Source organism: Tetrao urogallus (assembly GCF_951394365.1).
Source record: "Tetrao urogallus genome assembly, chromosome: 1".
In the NCBI taxonomy this organism is placed as follows: domain Eukaryota; kingdom Metazoa; phylum Chordata; class Aves; order Galliformes; family Phasianidae; genus Tetrao; species Tetrao urogallus.
In genome coordinates this window covers 13,864,342-13,884,902 of record NC_136813.1, presented here as the reverse complement: position 1 = coordinate 13,884,902, position 20,561 = coordinate 13,864,342, and positions in this window count along the sequence as shown.

Here is a 20,561-nt window from a genome sequence, read left to right as displayed (position 1 = left end):
ATTAATTTTTACCCTGTTATTCATGTGTTGAGAACAATAATTACCGTGACTGCCTGTTTAGGCAGTTTTTGTGACAAACTTCAACTTTATTTAAAGGTTGTCACTCCACCTTTCTGCCCAGGAATCTGAATGCCATCTTTGAGAAGAAACAGGATTTTAATGAGTAAATATAAGAAAACAAAATGGAATGAGAGAATGAAGCATTTGTAACTTCTACTTCATTATATAATTATATTATTTAGACTGTGATAATGCCACGAGACTCCAGATCAAGGCCTCATTGTGCCAAACACATCAACAGCTTGAAATGAGAATAGACAATGTAAGCTAGGCATGACTTGAAGATCTTTGCCTCAGGGAAATTACTTCTGTTTTGCACATCCCTTATTCAGACTAAGTGTGAGTTTTTCTATCATTAAGGAAAGCTTCATTCCCAAGACAGTGGATTATATATTTTTTTTATTTTTATTCAATGGTGGGAGAAGAGTGGGAGGGAAGGGTGAAGAGAGGAAGAAATAGCAGTAGGAAGTGGAACAAAATAGAAGCGTGCCCATGCTCTCATTCTTTTAAAGGAACACCTTTGCTACTTGCCACTCTCTGAAGCTGCTTGCTGCTGGGGCTGCAGATGGTATTGTCAGTCAGTGGTGTTCCCTGGGCCTTTCCGCAAGTCACCTGATAGTGCAGCTGAGCCTTAGAGGTATGGTTCTGCCCAAGCCAAAAGCGCTTTGGAATGAAGAAGAAGCTGAGATACTGGCAGATCGCTGTGCTCATACAGTGGCTAGTGTCTGTGTGCATGCAGACCCGTGCACTGCAGCTGGTCTGTTTTTCCACCTTTCTTAAGGAAAGTACTTAATTTCAGACCTTGCGAAGACTTCAGCAGTTCTCTTAAATAGGTTTCAGGTTGTCTGTTTGCGTTGCCGATGATTCTGATTTCTCCCATAACAGAGTGCCTTTTGTTTGGAAATTGCCCTTCCATACGGAAACTCAGTGCCAGAATGAGAGTAACTTCAAGAGTCCCAAAAACAGTGAATTGAATTTCTGAGGTGCACAGGATAAAGATACACCAATTAGATCTAGGGAAGTACTGCTGTATATTGAATCTCTGCAAGGGCACTGATTCTGAAACGACTTTCTAAAATTCACTTCAGTGACTCTTCTAGCTTAGTATATTTAGACCCAGTTATAACTGGAAAATTCTCTTTCCAGGAGTTTTGAAATACAGGTAGAAGTTGAACATTTTCTAGTGTGGTTGGGGGGAAAAATAAAGAAAAAGGAAAAAACCCACACTTTTTTAGGTAATTGCAAGCTGTTCTGAATTCAAGTTAAACCAGTTGGTCTTAGAGGCTGGTGTTAGTGTCTAACAGTAGGAGTGATGCATCTACCGTCCAAGACAGTCAAGTACTTACAGTTAAGGTGTAAGATGCTGTGTGATGTATCATTTGTATCTCTGTTAAGGTTTTATCAGTATTCCTCTAATAAATCCACATTTCAGGGATTTATAACTTGGTTGTGTGCGTGACGGAAAATCATCAGTTACTGTAAAACTTTGACTGGGAATGAATGTATTTAAACGACTTAAAATCAATATAGTTTTTCAAATTTGAATAAAATAGGACTTTAAGTTATGTTTTTGTGCTCTAAACTGCAATCAGATTTATTGTTTAAATGTGAACTAATGGCTTGTACAGTTTCATTGTGAGCTGGTCACTTTTCCTAGCTGTCTTTTTTTTTTTTTTTTTTTTAATTAAATCACCTTACATCTTTCTGTGGATAAGTGCCAAAAGTTGTTTATTTATTTTTTGTTCTGTTTTGTGCACATCCACAAGCCAAAACTGAGTTCAGCTGAATGCTTTCATTAACCTTTACATTTTAGTTTTGCTTTGCTCAGGTGCATTTTAATCTCTCAAATGAGGAAGTGACACCTTTTCTGCCGTATCTTATGATGAAAGTTCACAAGTGAAATATGCTGCCATAGCTATGACAAATAATAAAAGCAAGGGTGAAATGTCTTCCACAACTAAATCACAGTGATGTCTATCTTGGTATTATAAACTTTGCTTTGGTCTCACTTCTAATTTCTTTACATTAATTCTCTTCACATAGCTAAATTTTTCTCAGTTCTTGAACAACAAAGTTTTGGGTTTTTAATCTGGAAGCACCCACCTGTTCATGGAAAAAGCCATACTGGTAGATTGGAATGTAACATTTCTTCTATGTAAGAATGTGATTTTGAATTAAACAGTCATGTATGTTTACCTATGTTCTTTAACTGTATCTGTACTTTTAATCACATTTATCTTTACTGTTTAACCATATAATTCTTTACTGATGGCTGTAATTTCACATTTCTATATAGTGGAACTTGAATTTTGCATTTAGATACAAATTTGGTACCGATTCACAGATTTTCCTTCCCCTCCCCTGAAGGGGACACTGTAGTCAATATTTTGGTTGTTAAGGTATTTTTTCCTATCTTTTGAAAGCTTTGAGCTGATACATTGATACTGACCACAAAAAAAAAAAAAAAAAAAAAAAAAAAGGACCATAAGTTTTAATGTTTCTAATGTTTTGTTCATTATTCTTATAGCTGGTGAACAGTTCTTTCAATGCAATGTGTACAAAGTTGTACAGGTTTAGCTTTGTAGAGTATGACGAATAAAAGTGTTATGTAATAGGGCAGAACAAATCTTTTTTGTCATGCTGCCTTTTTTAGGTTTTTGTTTGTTTTGTGAGCGTATAACTGTTATTAATCACTGAAGGACTTTCAGCAAAGTGGGTCAGTTTCATTTCTAGCCTAAGTCTCAATGATTTCTTTACTACTCTATGCTCCCACCAGTAACAGAACCTAATCTTAACTAAGAGCTATAGCAAACATCATCTTTGATCTCAGTCATTTTGGGAGTTGTTTACATAAGGCAGCAAACCTGGTAGTTAACTGTCCTGAATTATGCATTCAGTCAGCCTTATTCCAACACCTGTTGCAAAGCATATGAATGGGGAGAGATTCAAGCTTTTTCTTCCTCCTCCCTCATGTATTTGTTTTTGGGCAATTATGCATTTATGATTTGTGCCCATTACCAAGACAACAGACAGCGGGCACAAACTGGCACACAGGAGGTTCCCTCTGAACAGCAGGAGCACTGGCACAGGCTGCCCAGAGGCTGTGGGATTTCCTCCTTGGAGATCTTCCAAAACCTGGATGTGGCCCTGGGCCCCCAGCTCTGGGTGTCCCTGATGAAGCAGGGCCTGGGCCTGAGGGACACCAAGATGCCTCCCATCCTCAACTCTCATGTGATTTATCTGGCCGTTTCTTAGAGTATTCTTCCATAGGGATTTTTAGAGCATATTACAAAAGGATGAAAGCCAGTGTCCTGCCGTGTGTGTGTGTGTGTGTTTCCTTGCACATACTATTTCCTTGCACATACCCCTTGCTCCGTTTCTTGGTGCTTTCTCATTATTGAGTTCCCGTGCCATTCCTGCCTTAGGACACCTTTTCTTCCTTGAGGATCATCTCTCTCTCTCTGACCTCAGGAAAGTCCACTTTGTTGTCTCTACAGAGCCACTTCCATCCACTTCTGACATTGAAGTCCCTCCCAAGTCAGAGGGATGTTTAAGTGCATGCAATCCAGGTATCTCATCTGTATCTAGGAGAGATGGAGACACTTCCATTGCTTCTCTCTTTACCCTTTTCTTCTCTGTTGTACATTCTTCATTTCTTTTGCGTGAATGCCTTTCTCTTTCCTAAAAGGAATTGCTCTTCAGTAGTAACTCACCATTATGACAACGGCAGAAGGTGTATATGAATGAATCCTTTATAGATGTTACATTGGACAGAACATAATCTCAAAATCTGGCTACTGTTTCCTGACCTGCAGTGGTTCCAACAGTTTCTGTTGAATAACCTTACTATTTTATAGTTTATTAAAATACTGTGATTGTGTCCCTTTCTTCTAGAAACTATAACTTTAATAAAGATTCTTTAAAAAACTTTTTCATCTTCAATTTCTTCATTTATTTTCTCAACTTCAGAAAAAATTGCTATGCATTTCAGGATTCTTATTGACCTATATATTTTATCAGCTTTGTAGTAAATTAATGCTGATAATAAAATCACTTAAAAGTGTTTTTGGCTTACTTAAATTCTACGTAACATAGAACTTCATTCTTCATGTGTGGTTTTCAGATGAGTTTTGTTTTCACTGTGCGTCTTATGATAATGAATTACTGGGTTTCAATATAGTATTCCAACTTGTTTAAGTTATTTCTGATTTAGTAATAAGGTTATTCTTTTTCATTTTCTTTCTGAACATTAGAATGTTTCATAAAGGTTTAATGAATCTACTGAAGTAATTTAAATGGCAGTAAAATGAAATGGTAGTTATGATCTATGGCCCTGCTATTATGGACTAATTGTGGAATTCTTTTTTACATTCAAACTTATCTCCAAGTCAATTTACAAACGATGAAATATGATATGATGAAATGCCCCTAAATAATTAGTTTTAAAACAAATATGATTAACGGCAAATACTGAGTCCTCATCTATTTGGCCAAAATACTTCTATTTGAAAGTGTAAAATTGTTGGCCAAGGCACATGAATAATTCAGAACACATCTGAAATTAGTTATTATTAATCTATGAGGAATGTAGTCACTTAAGGAAATTGCAGATTGCAGTCACAACAGAAGGAGTAATGCTAATTCTGTAAGGAGTGGGTCCTCAGTGCATCTGGCACTTGCTTCTGAGTAATTCTGTTGCGTGGTGGTTTGAGGTACGGCTTGTTTCCTCACATGCATTTTGCTTTAGCATAAGAAATGTAGTAGTAATACCAAACACATTGGTGCTGGAGTGCTGTGGGCTGGGCATGAGCCATAGCACTGATTTTTGATGTAAAAAGTGGGTCTTTCTGACACATAAGAGTAGGTGATATTTGCCAATATAACGTGATCAAATTCCGTCAGTTTTCTAATCGTTTCCATTTCTATTTGTTTAAACTGTGTGATGCGTTGTTCCTGCTGCAGAGTTTTAGCCTGTGTACACATGTGCAGACATTTTTATATAAGGAAAAAGGTGTTACATCTGTTCTTCCAGCTGGTGAAAGGAGAACTAGGAAGGCTCAGTGCTCCTCATGCTTTTCCACATGTACTTCTGGGGGCTGCTGGATGGGGGCCAGTCAACTTTCTGACCTTCACAAATCACCGATCTGCCGCAGTGGTGGTTTCCTCCCATCTGATTGGGGCTGTTCTCAGAGCTAGCTTAAAATTTGGACAGTGAAATGCTACACCCTTCCTCAATCTTCAGTAGGCTTATTCAAGTCCCATTTTCACCCTGTGATAGTGATTAGTGACATAAGGAATGGATCTTCTGCCGTGGAAAAGTGTCCTCATAGAATTGGAGATGCCAAACGTAACAGTGTTTGTTGTAATTGTTACTGACACGTGAGTGAACAACCAGCATGCTTATGTACCAAGATCTACCCTTAGCCAGTTTTTCTGGTTTAGATTGTTTATGGAACTGTGATTTTGGGCCACATATTAAATTTTGCAAGGTTATTGTTGTGCCTGTGCTTTACCACTGAGTATACTATATACTGAAGTTAATTAGGATGTACAATTTTAAATGGAATGTTCATAGCTTTAAAGATACAGGATGGCAGTTTGTAGAGCTTTTTCATGTACTTTTGCCATGTGGTAACATGACACAGCTCAAAGAACCACTGATAGCTAAAACCACAGGAAGGAATCTGAAGGGTCAGTTAGTAAACAGTGCTTAAGCTTCAAAATATATTTTCACTTACTATGTTATTTTTTTTATATTCATTGTAATTTTCTAGAGTATCTCCTTTCATTAGGGAACATATTCCTAATCCTTGTTTCATAAAAGATGATCATGTTTCTATTAATTTGATAGTTTGGGGGGCAGCTAGCATACCTGTCAAGGCTCTAGTTTCATTGCACTAGACACTGTGTTGTTAGAGCTGTGGTTCTATCTAAGGACATCACTGTCTTACAAATAAATGCTGTGCTCAGCCTTTGCATGGTGCTTGTCTTTTAACTAGAATGTTCCTCATAATATTAATTTTTTTCCATATAAGGACATATTATTAACTTTTTTCCTCTATAATTGCTCAATATTCCTTAACAATGTAAGGATTAAACCAAGAACTTATTTTACAGTGTTAGCTTTATCAATTCAAGATAGAAAATCATTCCATTCAAATTTATCGCTTTGTTCACAGATTTTTAGAATTCTTTGCCTCAAAGCTTATATTGATATTAGCATAGTTTAACCCCACCAATGATTCCAGCCAAGTGCCACAAATTTATTGGTCAAACTTTGCCTTTTTGCATTTTTGCAGCCTAGCGAGTCACAAGTTACTTTGTTTTTGCAGAGTTAGCTCTACAGGTTTTCAACTGGAAATATTCCCATGCAATATATAGCATGTCTCATAAACAAGAGATTCATCACAGTTTTCCACAGTCATGTACTGCCAATAAAACGAGTTGCTGGAGAAGAGAGGGATTGTGTTTTATCTCCAGAACTTCTGTTGTCAGAGTGCAGCTGACACGGTTGCTTCATTGAACGTTGCTAATCTGATTTTAGAAGGCTTTTCTACACCAGTATATTCAATTTAGTATTGCTCATCAGAATCGACGGGAGGCGTGCAAGAGGGTTCTGTGAAGTCAGTGAGTCAATGCGTCACGTTCCACCAATGCACAGGAGGTAAACAAGTGATAATAACTAAAAATTTAGAGCAGCAGTATAAAAATGGACATAGGAATTCACAGATGTTTTGTCCTGCATTTCCATTGTTAATGTATTGCCAGCACTAATGGTAGCACTGTGTGAGCAGGGCAGCAGTGCAGAGCTAACTGCAGGCTGAGCAACAGCACTGTGCTGCCAGCGACTAGCATGGGCTGTGTGGTGTGCAGAGGTGCAGCCCATCACAGCTAATCACAGAATGGCCTGGGTTGGAAGGGACTTCAAGGATCACGAATCCCCAACCCTCCAGCCACATGCAGGGCCACCAACCTCCCCATTTAATACTAGACCAGGCTGCCCAGGGCCCCATGCGGTCTGGCCTTGAACACCTCCAGGGAGCTAACACAGCTAAACAGCTAAAGATCTCTGAGCCCATTTAGGGAAAATAATTTGAGTTTGTTACAATCACAGGCAGCCCAGAGATGCCTTAATAGTTTCCACTTCAAAAGGATTTACCAATTAGTTACTGTGAAAACATGGATATCTTTATCTCTCTCTTCTGTTATTACTGCAAAGTTATTCAGTAGATTACTTTTGAAACTTGATAAAAACACAAAGTACATTAAATATCAGAAGAAATGCTGATGGAAAGCCTGACACTAAACAAATTCACTGATTACAGCCAATACAAAGATGCTATACTTCTACTACACACAGTGAGATGAAGTGTGTTCCATCAGCTAAATGCGTATTTCATAAGCTACCACCTTATATGCACAGAAGAATATAGAGCAGCTTTCTGCTCAAATTAGCATATTTTGGACTTTGATGAGCACTTACAGAATGAATGGCTGTCATGTACTGATCCGAAAGCTCTTTGTAGCCAACGGTGAGTGAAACTTCACTGTTAACAGTAATGTACATACCAAATTATTTTCTGCTTAACAGATTGCTATGCCAGAAGCAGTATGCCAGAAGAAGCAGTGAGAGGGCAACTCACTGATGTATCAAGATCTTTGACTCTCACCTGCTTTACTGACCCTTACAATCTTGCCAAAGTTTCTGTTGGCTTTATGCTTGCAGGAAGAAGAAATGAATGGATGTTGATCCAACTGCACAGGTGGAGTTAGTTCCACGTATGTGTATCTATCCATTCTATAGCTTTCATCACCATTCCATATAAATGTGCCTGAGGGAATAGAATGGAGAAGCATTATTTCATTAGAAATTTGTGTTTATCAACTTACCTTCTCAACAGGCTGAGGGGGCCTTTAAATTTCAAAACACATTGACAAATATGTATGTACTTACTAAATGTTCACTATCGGTGTGAACATTGTCAATGCTTTCTCTTCATAGCTAAATCAGAGTGGATTAGCAATATTTCAAAAAATAAAGACCAGAAATCAAAACCATTTATTTTTACAAACATAAATTTATGTGCAGACAACAAGAAATCCTCTATCTTCTCCTTCCCTATCCTCTTCTCCACCCCACCCTCACAGCCCCACAGTTCTGTATCTCTGGTGTACAGCATCTCTAGAATGGAAAAAATCCTGCAGGAAATGTCAGAATGCTGAAATAAAGACAAGTGACTATGGCTGGAAAGTTTTACTTCATTTATCATTTTTCTGAGTAATTTAGAGGGAAAATCACATAATTTGAAGCTAACCTTCAAAACCAATGTGCGATGAACTAGAGCCACAGTATTTCAATACATAGCATCGTGGAGCATTATAAACATCTTGGAGAAGCTGATGTTTTAGTTAGAATGGTTTGGGCAGGAAGGGATCTTCCAGATCATCAATTCCAACACACCTGCTGTGGGAAGGGACATTTTCCACTGGATCAGACTGCTCATAGTTAACATTAAAACCATGTTTTCCTCCTAGTAAAAGGCATCTGTGGATCAATCATCCTTCGAACTGTTTTAATTCTGCAATCCAATTTAGAATTGAATGTTTCTGTTCCACTAGCATGGCACCTGGTCTTCCCCAGTTCCTCCCTGCATGAGGAATCCAAGAAAAATGTCGTGAAAAGATGAGAACAGATGAGAAACCACTACATTTAGTAGCATGATTAAATCTAACCATGAAAATCTCATCGACACAATTCAAGTTCAGTTAGTTCACGCAGGAGTCTGAGACCAGAAGCGGTATTAATTACTAGTTGGAGGAATATTGAAGCAATTGGTTTCTAGTTAAAGCAAGTTAAAAAAAAAAAAAAAAAAAAAAAAAAAAAATCCCACTTTTTTCCATTAATGCTCTACATTATAAATGTTTTAGAGTATTTCAGGTTTCCACCTGCGGCATTAATTTCACTTTGGCAATCGTTTCAAAATTATTTTCAAAAAATGAAATGGGAGATGTTGAAGTATGGAAATTTTTGTTCTGAAATAATGATTTTCCTTCTTTTTAAACTAGGAGTGCAACACTCATGAAAAGAAAGTTGTTGGGGTTTTTTTTCTCAGTGTATTAAAAGGGAGCCTAAGTAGGTCCTGCCTTCTACAACAGGCTTTATTATTTCTGAGATAAGTGCAACCCACTGTTGTGACCAAATTAGAAGCCACCATCTCCCTACTCTCTCCTATTTTTTACTTCCCAGAAAAATGTGCTGTGCTTTGGAATATGAAAATACAGCAGGTTCTTTTCAGTTTTAACTACAAGAGAGGACTTGGAACTTTTAAACAGTGCAACTTAGCAAACTGACTTCTAGGTAATTCTAACCAGAGAAGTTGCAGTAAATACTCATTTGCTGACTAAATGTGCATTTAACACACATGCACTTGCTGCAGTGCCTCCATTTTTTAAAGTCTCCATTTTTTAAAGTAAGAAAAAATGTCTCCATTTTTTAGTAAAGTAAGATTAATTTTATTAACAATCAGATTCACATCCAAATTCTGATCCACATAATCTCTTTAGGGGACAAGAGCTCTTAGGATTGTCTCTTTGCAAAAAACTTCCTAGAAAATAAGTGATGGCTGACATAGTCCTGCTACAAAACCAACAAGCCACAGTTAGAGGCTGCTCTGCAGTGCTAAAACTTAAATGTCATTTTCATAAGAGATCTGGGCATGCTGTCTTTAGGTATCATAAACAAGGAGGAATACCTAAAATGACAGATACAGGATTACACTCGGGGCAATATTCTAAAAGTCTACTTCGAAATCTGTTAGGAGAACACATGCAAAAAGCACAGCCTGCTGCTAACCTAAGAAAATGCTTCTGCAAAGAGTGAGGTTACTATTGAGAAAGAGAAGATATGTGGGCACTACCCACATAGAAATTCTTTAAAATAATAAAAAGAAATACCTCTTCTATACTATACTATTTACAAGCATGGGATTTTACTCTTTCAATAGGTAAAATTTATTAGAGTCCTGCAGAACTGGAGGTACTGGATGGAGACAGATCTGCAGAATGATGGGATAGGACAAAAGCAATCTAGTTTATCTTTTGGCTCTTCAATTTGACCTTAAAACTCTCTGTGTATCTATGAAATCAAGTTGTTCTTTCTTTCCATAGTCAGTTTTGTACAAGGTACGTTGAGGTCCAGGAACACAACTCTCTCAGCTGACATTACCATCTGGAACAAGATTAGAAGCGAGCATCTAGAGCCCAAAGACTTGGGATACACAGGTGCAACATCTGTATCTCTAATGGGCCCAGGCTTCTGATTGTTCCCAAGGTGTCCAAACTTCTCTTCCTAAGCTAAAGCAGCTCTGAGCAAGCAGGTGCCTAGGTAGTGCCTAAACTCTATGGCAATTCAGAGACCTGGCATCTATTTTGCATGTGGACAAAAGAGGAGAGGTATAAGATCATAGAATAATTAAGGATGGAAAAGGCCTCTAAGAACATCACGTCCAACCATAACCACCATACCCACTAGGTCATGTCTGCCTTAGTGCCATATTTCTAATTTACTTGGAATCCTCAGGGCCAGTGACTCCACCACCTCCCTGGGAAGACTGTGCCAATTATACCTGATTATTTGAGCCACAGACAAAAGACATTAATGAAAGAGAAGCCAGTCTTCCTTTTGTCCAGTAGCCTAGAAAGCTTATGTGTCTTTTAGGAAAGCTCTGATAAACATTATAAACTGAAATATTTCAATTAAGTAGGATATGGGTTTCATTTGAGGGCCACAGGAAATACAGGCACCATGTAAATCAGCTCTCCAAATTCTCTTAAAATCACTTTTAACTCTGTTATTAGTCCAGTTCAGTAGAAGAACTGATCACTTCCAGTGTAGTCTATCAGCTGAATAAAGAGGTTGATGGTGAGTCAGAGACACTAAATAAGTTAGTTCATCGGACTATTGGAAGCTACAGCAGGTAGGACACTGGTGATTTCCTGTGAAAGGTGGTATAGTAACTATTCTGCTTCCAAAACTAAGCAGGAGATACAGGATCAGCTATACAGGATACAGAAGAAAGTGTTACTACAACTGCTTGCTTCAGCAGTTGAAATTTACCTGGAGATCTGGCCCAGACCATCTCAAATCAATACTGCTCATAAAATGAGTGTCCAAGTCCAGTAAAAAATCAGAAACTGTAATGAAGATGAAATTAACAGAATAAAGGAATTGTAAAAGGTAGGAGAATAAACTGTCAGCCTAGACCATCAGGAGGACACGATGCTTTTAAGAACAGTGAAAGGATCAAACGCATTTCCTTTTCCATTAATAATTTTTGTCCTTTGTAACTTGTTCCTACATTTAGGAAAGATACAGACATGGGAAGACTTTTAAGAAATTGTATTAATTTTGTCTATAATTTGTAGAAAAATGGAGTGGACCAAAAGCAGGAGAAATTACTATTCTTGAAGAATCACACCTCCGCAGCTAGCCCACTTTTGCTACTGAGTGCCCTATTTTGAGCTGGGCTGTGTGTCTCAATAACTCTTTGCTGCAGTATGTATGTTACTTAAGTGTGAATTTTACTTGCTGTGTATGTAGGAGAAAATGTTAAGTGTTCTTACACTTCATCTGATTTCTAAGAAAAGAGCATTTCAAGAAAATCCTGATCTTACATTCATTGCTTCTCCTGATGTCAGATGAGAAACGTAAGGAACATTTCACTTGTGAGGCTCCCCAGTACATAAAAATTATGAATAATTTGTCTTCTAAAATAACTGTAGTTGCTTTATCTCATGCAGATTTCTCTTTCCAAATGAATGTTGTTATTAGAAAGTTCTTTTCTGTTTGGAATGTGAGCTTTTCTCATTGTTAAAGGAACTGTTGTGCATGGGCCATGGGTTGCAGCCAGGTAGGTCAGCATCTCTGCCCAGGTTGGTCGGAGTCATTGTGACAGCTATAGGGGAAGGAGAGTCCGTGTAAGTTTTTTCATCTAAACATTAAGTAATGGCAGGTGTTGTTTAAATGTTTATAGTGCAACAGTTCCCTAGACGAGCCCAGAAAAGTCAGAAGGCTGTGGGTGAACAGAGACATCTATAGCAAACACTGCCAAATGTATCATTTAAAAATATGCTCTTTTAATTTTCTAATCTGTGTTCTCTGTTATGTAATATACATCTCCTGTGAGAAAAACATGTTTTTTGATTACTTGTTATGAATTGAAGCTCTGATTCAGAAGTCACAATGTACCATCATGGCGGCCATGCAATTCAAACTGAAACAACATTGGCCCATCCCTGTATCTATGAATGCAATAAGTGCTGCACTTCTTACTTGCTTGGGTGCTGCCTGCTTTTATTACTCTTGTGACTGCTGCAAACTTTTTCCACTCAGGAAAGGACAATTTCTGCATACAGCTCAGTTATGAGAGCATTGTTTTAAGAAAGCCCAGCTACACTTGCAATATTACAGTCAGTAACAAGACTGTGATTTGTTACTGAGCATTATCCTTTAAATCTTTTAAATATTTCATATAATTTCATTGAAATATTTTAAATAATTTTATTGTTTGAAGAGTAGTGTTAATGAATACAGTCGCAAACATAAACAAATGCAGAACTAATATATAGAGAGAACCATCACATATCATTTTGGCCATTTTGTTTGAAAACAAAAAGCCGAGGCATGCCACTACACTTAGATCTACCATAATCTACTCTGACATACATTTTCTACCAAAGTTTCAGAGCCTCCTTCCAATCCTGTGTGCCTAAAATTATCTCCTGGCTGCTTTCATCTGTTTTAAATCCTTATTTGAATTGAGAAAGACTTAACCTATATGAAACTCTTCCACTGAACCCAAAGAATCCAGACTAAGTTGGTAAGCTTGTTTACCTTCAGGATCTTGTTTAACCACAGAAATAGCCATATCTTGTCTATGACAGTGGGACACAGTGAAACTTAATGGTTTCGGTGCCAGTAGTTATTATTTTACCTACTTCTCCAAGAGCAGTGTCTGATGTCAGATTTGTGCTACTGGAGCAGTGTTGAAGTCCCGTGAACACTTTCAAAAAATTCATTTTTCCTTTTATAACAGTGGAAAATCGTGCTCTACCAAAGAAACAAATCAGCCTTATTCCTCCCCACCCTAAAGCGCAGACGTGCGCAAGGATCTCGGAGCAGCAAATCGTTCCGTTAGCAAACATTCTAACAAAGATGTTACCACTAGGGGTCTCCTTGACTTCAGAGTTCAAACTCGAGCCTAGAGAGCAGCCCAAATTCGACTACCGCGTAATTCAGCCCAAACCGAACTCTTTCAGTGCCTGGAGATGGCGTCAGTGAGCCCAACCAACCTCACTTCTTAGCAAGCCACTAGTTTTTTTCGGGGTTTTTTTGTTTTTTGTTTTTTGTTTTTTTCCTTATAATTCTAGTAAACACAGGAACTAAGCACAGCAAGCCTAGGCACAGCAAGGCTGCAAGTCTACCTATTTATGCTAATATTTCTTGGCATATTTATTTTATCATGAGAACAAAATGAATAAAACCAGACCTTTAAATAATGTTTACCCGTTGGATAAGCATTGCTGCAACACTAAAGCAAATTGCTGGAGTAAGACTCAATTTTGAAATGTGACATAGACACATGCAATTAAAAAACATATCAAAGCATCTGATTATGATAGCTATCACTAGATCAGCCAGCTTTATGGCTTTTAACAGTTACTCAAGTTTGTGGGTAATCACAGAAGAGTATCACAAGTGGGAAGGGATCCCTAAGGATTATCCTGTGCATTGTAGCTGATGGGAGTGCAAGCTGAAAGTCAATAGAAAGCAGTCTTCAGTGAAATGGATGTTTCTCAAAGCAGCTCGGTATCTAGCTCCTTAAAACACAAATCTTGGTATTGCATGATAAAGTCAAATTAAGATGTAATGGAATTCAATCCTAATTTTTCCTGTAACTTAATGATGGCCATGTAAGAATGAATAAAAATTATACTTTTGTAGTTGGTTTTGTGGGGGTTTTTTTGTTGTTTTTGTTTGCTTTGCCGAGACAAACAGATCCTTGTACCAGTGAACTGGGACTCTCTTAAAGTGTCTTGAAATGCTCAAAACTTAAAAACATTCTATTCTTTCACATTTTCCCATATGGCATATAAAGGTGCAGTAGACTATTACAAAAATAAATAAATAAATAAATAAATAAATAAACAAATAAATAAATAAATAAATCCCATATTCATGAATCTTAAATATCTAATGTTAAGGTCCTAAGTTTCTTGTGGAATTCTACTATAGCTGTTAAAACAATGTAATAATAAAATCAGTGAATCTGAATATGTCAGTGCATGCTGTGCCTCAGAACTACGGGCTGAAGTAAGAAACAAAAAGTTTGACAGATAATTTAAATCACTTTTCTATTTCTGTCCAGATAGCCAATCTTCCTGCTTTTATTCTATTTTTGTTGCAAAATTATCATCAAAGTAAAATATTATCATCTTGATACTTTAAATTTCCAGCATTTCAGTGAAGTTCCAAGCTGAGTAGGGATGTCATTTAAAGACTCTACTGGTTTAGAAGACATTCTGTAATGCACTGATTTTGTGAATGGAATCAGTCAAACCAAGCTGCAGTAGGCAGAATTTTGAAGGAAAATGCACACTTTTGATTTCCTTTCTGACATCAATGCTGAGCCATGCAGTTCGTTATGGAGATGCAACTGATTCCTATTGGAATTGGGAAACACATAAGAAATCCTCAGTTTTGTGTTTCAGTGTAGTTTCTGAACAATACTCAAAGCTTCCAATTTCCATCTAACTGGACAAGTAGCAGGACGTGTTCAACATTTCACATCAAGAATATTTTTCCCACTTCATCCCCCATTCCCTTATATATATACATATATGCATAAATATGTATTAAGTCTTTGGATACTCTATACATATTTCATAATAGAACAGCTATAATAATTGTGTCTTTTCCCCTATGATTTGAACCATACAGGATTTTATCATTTCTTAAAAATATGCCAGTGCTTACCTTGTGGCTTAGTATTAAATATATAGAGAACCTGAGTACCCAGCACTCCTTATTTTCATTAGTATTTTTGAAAATCTAGTTCAATGCATGTCTGAATTGCTACATACATTTGCAAAGGTGATTAATTCCCTAAACAAGCAAACAAAGGAAATTGAGCTGTAAGTCCTATACTTCCCAAGAAAACAAAGTTCTTAATACAAATATTACTGCTTACTCATAATCTTCTTAGCAGTGTACCTTGGGTCCTGGAGCATCCAACCAAGTGCACAAGCTTTGGTCAGAGCTGGATAATCACTTCTTTAGAAGCATATTTTAATAGTGTTGAGAAGATTGCAGGTATTTGGTAATTCCACAAGCAATTGGCCTAAGATGAATTGACAGTGGCATTGCAATGTTGAAAGCTTAAGCTCAGAAGGTAAATATGTATGGCATTTTTTCAATGGCATTTTTTCAGAGATAAATACAAACCTGAAGCTCAGGCTTCCTAAAAATGACTTGTGACAAAACTCTTGTTTGGGCCCAGTAATTAATTATCTTGTGTTGGCAGGAACAATGATCAAATTAAGTGTGACAATAAGCCTGCCTGTATCTTATTTTTATGATTTTCATTATTTCTGTTGCAGAAGGCACTGTTTTTGTTGGTATAGTAGAGCGTTGTGTGCAGAATACTGGCTCAAAATTCCTGTACCTCCAGGTACTTTTTTGAACAGAATGGTTTGGCAAAAGCAAAGGGAAGTAAAACCAAAACTGCTCACCCACTGCTGGCAAGAGCAGCGCTGGGTTTGGTCTGCAGCCAGGGAGTTTCTGTCTGGCCCCATGTTTACTACTCACAGTCACTCAGCCCAGAGCTCTCCTGAACTGCAACCACTGCAGCTCACGGTTTCTTTCTGCTGTTAGAGCCAGTGGCAATCTGGAGCACAGAACAAAGCAACCAACAGACAATAATAGCTCTGTACTGCAGAAGAACTACAGTTGAATTGTTCTGTTACAATTCTGTGTTAAGTATTGAGGCCTAAACCACTATTTGGGTAAAAATAATTCTTGTTTTCTATTGTTCAATTTGGCACATAGCCATCTAATAACTTTTCAGTTTCAAAGGTAGTTGGTGTTCAGCAACTCAATGCAGAACATTTATAGCAGTGCTTAGTAACTGTTTTGGATGTCTAACTGGAATAACACTTCTGAATTCCACGGACTAACAAAGTCACAGCTCTGCGTTTAGAGATCAGCAGTTAGAATTCAAGATTTACTGCTCGTTTGACTCCTCATTCCCTTTTATTCTGGGATGTGACATCGCATTTCTTATTACCTGCACTGGACGTAGAGAATAAGCTATTTATTTAACTCCTTCATTACCTTGCAGTATATGCTGTCTCCTCATCCTTTGCCCTTTATCCTTTTTGGACCTGGAACTGCAAATCATACCAGTATGGGTTCTCCAACTACCATGAATTGCAGGATCAGATGTTAAACCTGGGAAGCTCAGAAAGAGAGAGCACATCCTTCAGCATGACCACACAGTGATGCTGACACTCCTCTCTTTTGAGAAAACACATTAATATTTTTTTGTTTTCAGAGGTTGACATTGCATCAAGCTCTACCTCCTTGATCCAAAACAAAGTAATCCTGCAGACAGAACTGTAACCAAAATCATATTCTTTGCTTTCATCTTAAAGTATCACAGCCAAATTGATGGATCCTGTGCATAGGCAACAGGGGCTCCCACTGAAGGATTTCCAAAGCAGAGCATGGTTAACTAACAGCAGCACCATTGGGCAGCTCTGAAGACACTGATAAACACACGTTTTAATATTTTTATAGTTATTCATAGATTGAGATTTAGTGAATGTTTTCTAATACAGACCCTGAACTGGTTCCGAGTGTATGCAGTGAGGAAAGATTCCAGAGAAAGGGCAGGACAACAGAATCTTTTAGACCAGATGAGCTGGAGCTAATGGAAAACCTGTTTGCAATACCTACTGCTAAAACGGAAGTGTCTGCTATGATCCTCATTTACTGAGAAGTGAAATAGGTTGTAACCGAGGAGCTTTTGCCCTTGTTATTTCTTACTTTGAATCTCAGTGAGCTTAAGAAGAATGAATTAAGGATTGGCCTATGTTATATCAGGTATGCAGCATGCATCACAAAATACACCATAAGGGTAAAAGGCAAAGCTACTGCACAAATCTGTGCCTTCTCAATCCTTCGTCTGAGCAGAATGTTTGTCAGTTTGATAATCTCATATTTCTGAACTAGTGTCTATGAATTATGAGTACCAAGTGACCTGAAATCCTAGACTCAGTCAGCACTTTTCTTAGTGATATATTTTTGACCCAAAACTTGTAAGAAAATCAGAGCTTCAGTGTTACTAGTCAGAATCATATAAATATTTTCCTTTTCTGTTTCATCCAGGCAAAGAAATTGATTCTGAAAGGAAGTTTCACTATTTCTTTCTTGTATACTAGCTATAATAAAATATCTATGAAACTAAAAATGAAAACTGAGCATGAGCAACTTCCATAGCACAAAAGAGAAAGCTGAAATCATCGTGTAATGGAGCTGACTTGCAAATGCTACTCCGCATGCCAGAAAACAGAAGCCAGCAACTGCTTCTACAAACACAAAGGTGCTGGACACAACATGTCTTCATTTCATCCATTTGACTGGGACTTTCTGAGAGCAACCAACCAATGTGGTCATTAGTTTATTCTGGCACAAAAAGTAACCGCATATTCTGGACTGAAGGGAGAGCTTATGATCTTAAGGAACATGTGCAGCGCTCTAGATGGGTGAAGATGTGAGAAATCCAAGAAATCAAAGTCTATCTGTACATTATTTCAAAATACTCCCTCAAAATCCCTTTTGGAATACTCATGAATTGCAAAATAAGGGAAATTTTCATCATCTGTAGAGTACTGAAGGAGGGGAACGAGCAGCTGCTTGCTAGTTAAACAGAAGTCCCTCTGGCAAGAAGGCACACAGCACATCTGCGCTCTGTCAGTGACACTGGCGGGCTTGCGATTTGTGGTGGGAGCAGTGCCCAGAGGACACCCTCCTGTCTATGGCCACCCGTCAGTGTTCCAGTGCTGCTCTTAACTTGAGTGACCTACTACACACCTGTTCTCCGTTCAGTGGCTCTGTGCTTTGTATCTACCTCATGTTTTATCATCTGAATATAGGTACTTTGTGAGCCTGACTGAGCTGGTGTTTGAAGCATACAGTCACCTTTAAAGCTAAAACTTGTTTGATGATTGCTTTTCTTGTTAGATATGTGCTGTCACTTATTGACCAGTGATCATACAGTACCTTGCTTATGTTAACCTCCATATTAATGAAAATTGCAACAAATGTATTTTAAGTTCTATCTTAGAAAAACAGAAAGACAGCATTTTCCAAGAACAGAAGTAACAACACTGCTGCTTCTACGGCCTGCTCATCTTTGGTTATTAGATGTTACCAAATGTAGAAGCTCTGACAGATGAAGCTATGTAGGACGTGTATAATCACCATAAAGCCAATATGCACTTACTGCTCTGTGCGCCCTTTAAAAATTAAGTGATTTCATGGTTTCTTGTTCAATGTCCACGATACTGCTGATATTTTACATTCCTACTTCATAACATTTCCACTTTTTATTCAAATCCTTCACATTCTCACATAACTTCAAGTATAGTGGTATCTTTATTGAGCTTTCTCTTGCTCATGAGATTGCCTTTATATAGATTAGGTACTTTGCTTCTCCTAGGGGTACTCTGTCCTACACTCCTAGATTTTCTTAGATTATTTTCTCAAAAGTAGCATTCTACCACTTGCCTGATTTTGCTGTGGTCTGCTTTCCTGAAACCAATAATTCTTACTCCAACTGCTCTCATCTACTCTATCTTTCCAAAAGCTGACTTGTTATTGATACAGTGAAGAGAAACATACTGTGGCAAGCAATACAGTGGTGTTACGGCTGCAAAGTAAGAACTGTGAGTAATTCTATAGCTTTTTTTTTAATCTGAAGGTTTTATTTCATGTTCAGTTAAGCACAAGTGGAAAAAGCAGTTTATATAATTAATTTCTCCTGACAGCTACAATCACGGTGTTTTATTTTTACATCCAAGGATCTCTTAAAACGTTTACAGCAGAACCCTGCAAAATTTAGCAGGGGTAAAGCCATGAGAGTTGTGTGGAATTAATACATTTGAGATTCAGACAAATATGTATTTACTTAAATCTGTATGAAAAGCAAAGAGGGATACTTTCTACCTCATTTGAAAAGACACTAGTGATTTATATTAAATAACTGAATTCCTTTTACAGAACACTAAAGCTTCCACTGAACGCTAAATAGCAGATTCAAAATATTAAAAGGACAAAATCCACACACACAGAACTTCTTGGAACGTAGCAATCAGATGAGGCGTCTGGCTTTTTCTTTCTACAGAGCTTCTTTATCAGTTTGGATTACTGTCAGTACTGTCAGTTCTGTTCTTTCTAATCTCTGATGCTCAAACTGGAAAAGTTTCTTGAGGGACAGCAGGAGAGAGCACACAGTTCAGGCAAAGCTTAATGTATAACAACACAACGCCAAGAAATTCACTCTTCTGTGGCACTCTGCAGCCCTTCCTGGTACAGCAAAACCACTGCTGGTGTCATATTCCAGTGGTGGATGCTTCCCACACCGGCTCAGATGGCCAGCCACCTCCCACTGAAGTAACCTGGGGGCTCAAGCTTCTTCTCCACACTGACAAGAAAGAGACTTGCTGTCTGTTCCCTACAAATCCATGATGTAAACAGCAATTTTGTGGTTATCATTCTTAGCAAAAAAACAGTGCTTCCAGGAACAAAATCCTCTTTGCTTGGAAAATGGGAAAGAGCAGTGGCAGCAACTCAGACTTCCATACTGTATAGATTTTAGACCAGGGCAGAAATACCGTCACTCAAAAATCTGCTGATGCATTATGCAATTCCTAAGAAGACAAACAAGATTTATAGGGCCTAATGTAAGAGAAAAATATTTATGCGGCTTAGTGCCAGGACTCTCCATCCCCCTCTCTGCTATCTCAGCATAAAAATGAGTTTTTAGCTACTCTGTACAGACCAGGAACTGATGCTGCGGGGAGCTGTAGTACTGACTGCAGAGCATGGAACAAGATTTTGAGAGTTCAGTTAGAAGTGAGACAAGGGAGAGCATGGGATAGGATTCTCAAACTTTATTCATTGAATAGTTATGGCCCAGGCTCAGGGCAGGCAGATGACTTAGAACCTGATATGAAATTCCTTTGAGACAGCAGATTATGAAAGATGTCACTGGTATCAGGCTGGAGCACTCTGCAACTGCATTTCTTTTCATTACTGCCACTGCATTTCCTTCCATCCCATGCTCTTTTCCTCAAGCCAGCCTTCTCAAACCCACAGTCATTACTGTTTACCTCCCATTCTTTTCAGAAGAATCCCGGTACGTTATAGAATCATTCATGCT